This window comes from Phyllostomus discolor, chromosome 11, assembly GCF_004126475.2.
Source record: "Phyllostomus discolor isolate MPI-MPIP mPhyDis1 chromosome 11, mPhyDis1.pri.v3, whole genome shotgun sequence".
Lineage (NCBI taxonomy): Eukaryota > Metazoa > Chordata > Mammalia > Chiroptera > Phyllostomidae > Phyllostomus > Phyllostomus discolor.
In genome coordinates this window covers 66,425,022-66,429,027 of record NC_040913.2, presented here as the reverse complement: position 1 = coordinate 66,429,027, position 4,006 = coordinate 66,425,022, and positions in this window count along the sequence as shown.

Below are 4,006 nucleotides of genomic sequence, written 5' to 3'. Positions count from 1 at the left end.
TAAAGGACACATGGACAAAACCAAGGGAGAGGGTGGAAGCAAGGGAGGCAGATGGGTTTGGAGGGGGTGGAGGGGAGGGGTGGGAGAAAATACAGACAACTGTAATTGAACAATAATAAAATAATTTTAAAAAATAAATAAATAAAATCTTTGTTTTTTAAGAAAAAAACCCCTTCTTATTTTCTAATATATGTATATATTTCAATAAATTTTCCTCCAGGTATTGTTTGGATTGTATCCTATCAATTTTGAAATCTTGTGCTTTCATTTTTACTAATTTCTGCTTTGCTTCTAATTTCCCTTTTGGTGTTTCTATGCATTACTTTTTAAAAATCCTTTGAATAGATTTGAAAAAGTTGCTTCCAAGTCTTTTTCTGCTAAATCCAACATCTGGGCCCACTAGCATAAGTTGTACTTTCATGTTTCTTTGCAAGTTTTGTATTTTTTTTGTTCAAAATTAGAAATTTAATACAGCATGCTATAACAACTCTGAGTTCTGAGATGAGTGTGTGCGTGCGTGTGTAACTTGCCTGGACTTAAACTGTGTAATTTACTTCCCCCATGGTGTACTACTGCTGATGTCTCCACTCAGTTTTTTAATTCTCATTTGTATTTGTTTAAGCCTGGTCTGTTAGGGCTGGATCTGTGTCAGCATAACATGGTGCTCAGGCAGTGATTTGTGAGAATTTTGTCCTCTGCAGATGGGTCCCTCTGTGGGTTGGAAATACACTAAAAAAGTGCTCATGGTCTCTCTTGGACTTCCCTGTTTCACGAGGGTCTCTCAGGTCTCCTTCAGGTTTCTGTCAGGTATTTGCAGGAAATTAATCTCAGCCATTTGTTGGCTCTCTTCATTTTTGTGACTCTATTTTTATTAGCCAGAGTTCTCCAGAGAAACAGAATCAACAGGATTTCTTCTCTCTTTTCAGTCTCTCCCTCTCTCTATCATCTATCTATCTATCTATCTATCTATCTCTGTATCTATCTATCTATCTATCTATCAATTATCTATCAAGGTTGATTTATTTTAAGGAATTGGCTCACATGGTGGTGGAGGCTGGCAAGTCCAAAAGCTGCGGGGTGGAATGGCAGGCTGGAGACCCAGGGAAGAGCCAAGTTCAAGTGTGAGACCATCCGCTCAGTATTCCTTCTTACCTGAGGGCAGTCAGCCATTTTGTTCTATTCAGGCTTTCAACTGATTGGACGAGGCCTACTCACATTAGCGGGGGTATTTTGCTTTACTCAAAGTCTACTGATTTAAACCTTAATCTCATCCAAAAACACCCTCTCAGAACCACCTAGAACAATGTTTATCCACACATTTGGGTGCTGTGGCTCAGCCAACTGACATACAAAACTAACCCTCACAGCATTAAAATCCTGGCTGGACAGTCAATTTCATCAAGTGGGACCCTAGCCTTGGGCTAGTGAGTGTCACCCCGTCCACTTCCTACCCAGGCTCCTTAGCTGATAAGCCATAGCTTTTTATATCTTGCCCCAAATAGAGCCTGCCCTTCCAGGTAACAAAGTCAACAGGTTCGGCAGTGAGCCCTGACCTGGGAATACTACTGTTCTCTTTGCTCAAGCAGTGGGGTGGGGACCAGAGCAGTTTTGGCAAGAAGACCACACACACACCCGTTGTTGTCACTGGAAACTCGATCATTCTTTCAAAAATAAATGCTTCTTGATTTGTGATTGATTTCCATCTTTGGTTGATTTTCAGTGCCCTGACTTGGTTCATTTTGACAATTTGTCAAGTTTTATACTTTGTTTTTGGTAGAGAGTTGCTTACATCTTTACCCACCATCTCTAGAAGTCCCTCCTGCTTCACGTGTTTTGAAGCTCTGTCATCAGGCACACACACATTACCAATAGTTGTCTTCCTAATGAGGTGACCCTTTTCTCACTGAAAAATGTCCTTCTTTATTTTTGTCCTGAACTCTGTCCTATGTAATACCAATGTAGTGACTCCAACCTTATTACACTCACTGTTTTCATGGTATATGTTTTCTTCAACTATTTACTTTCAATTTATTTATGTCTTTACATTAGAATATATCTTACATATAACCTATAAACAGGTCCTGCTTTTCCTTACTTTTTTGGACAATCTTTGTATTTTAATCAGAATGTTTTGTGTACTAGTATTTGTTGCAGTGGTTAGTTTGATTGGATTTAAGTATGCCATTGAGAACATTGGTTTCCATTGTGCTCTTTGATTTTTGTTTTCTCTGCCTACCCTTTATTCCTTCTTGTGGGTTATTTTGATCCTTTGAAATTCTACTTTATTTTATTTGCTGAGGGAAATAATCAATCTAATTGCTTCAGGAAATCAAGGAAAGGCCAACCTCTGCATACAGAGACAGAAAGTTTTATGCTCTGTTCAAGAATGTTCAGGTGACTTGGAGTTTTTTGTTTTACCCAAATGCCTCCATCACAAATCTCACATTACCTGGAGTGTCTTATATTAAGAGTCAGGTAATGACCGACTCTTAATATAAGAGACCTGGCAGGACTGTGTGTTCAGCTTGCATCATTATTTCTAGGTCAAACAGTTCACTTTAGAGTCTGGTCCTCACTTCTGACTACTTTCCAGGTACAAGAATAAAAGAGTTATTTTATTGCTGCTAGAAGTTGTCTGGTTATATGCCTGTACCTTGAGCTAAAAATGTAAAGACCTGAGGCTTCTGAATGTACAGTCCATCCTATCCACTAGTCTCTGTAGTCATCATTACTGCCAAAACATCTGCCTGCAGCAGCTACTTAATTTCCCAAAGTCTTGCTTTCTGCCAGGGCTTTGTTCCAAGCAGCCACACATCATAATATACACTATTTTGGTGCTCCAGCATGCCATGGATTCTACCTTCAGAAAGATTTAAATGTATTTGAGTTCAGACATGTGACCAACCCACTCCCAGAATATCTTCCCTGGGATCACTCCTATTGGCAAGTATAGTAGAAATCTATCTGCAGAACAGAAGCCACTCTAAATTAGGGAATTCAATACAGGGAATTTGTTACATGGGTGGCCAAAGCAAGGGGTGAGTAAACCAGAGATTAGCAAGTATAGAAAGTGGCTACTTTTCATTGGGCTGAAGCGACAGCAGGAAGAATTGACTTTCCTATGGTCTATATTCTAAAACCTTTCTATGGGAGTGAGATCTGTGATGAGAATTGTACAGAGGAGATTAGAACCAAAGATGGGGCTGACTGGTAGGAGTTGTTGTGAAGGAGGAGCCTCAGTACTGTCATGACAAAGTAAGAGGGAGAATACTATAGGGTGTTGACTTTGGTTGTCACCTTCTGATTTCCAGTTTTCTACCAGTGACTCCTATTGGCTGAACCTACCAGGAGGCCAGTTGTCCAGGGAGCTTTCATTATGGTCTATTCTGGAATACAGAGCAGATCAGGGAGGGGTAGGTAATGGATCTGAGAGCAAATAAGCAAATTATGGCTGTATCCTCCATGAAGCCACACTTGAACCCACCAAAGATCATCTGTAGTATTTATTTGTCGTGTAACAAGCTGTCCCTAAACTTAGGGGCTGAAAACAGCAAACACTTTATTGGCTAACAATTCTGCAACCTGGGCTAAACTCACTGAGTAGTTCTACCTCCTTTGCAGACAGTTACTTACTTGTGTGGCTGGATTCAGCCAGAGTGTCTGCAGTAGACTGGGCTCAGATGAGATGCTTGGATAGTGGAGCCCTCTCTCTCATTTCATGGGATCCCAGGATCTTTCCCTTTCCGTGTAGCCTCTACCTATGATCTTCCCTGGGGGGTAGTTGGACTTTTAACATGGTGGTTCCATATGAGGGGGGACTCCAAGAAAATCATAATTTATTTATATAAAAATTGTGAATTTATTCTTACATGTCTAAACTTTAGTCACTTTCAAAGTACTCTGCATTTGAGGCAATACACTATTAAGACTTTTTCTACTGCTCAAATCATTTTTTGAACTCATCGATTTTTATGCCTTTTAGTGCTTCTGCTGTTCTTTTGTTTCA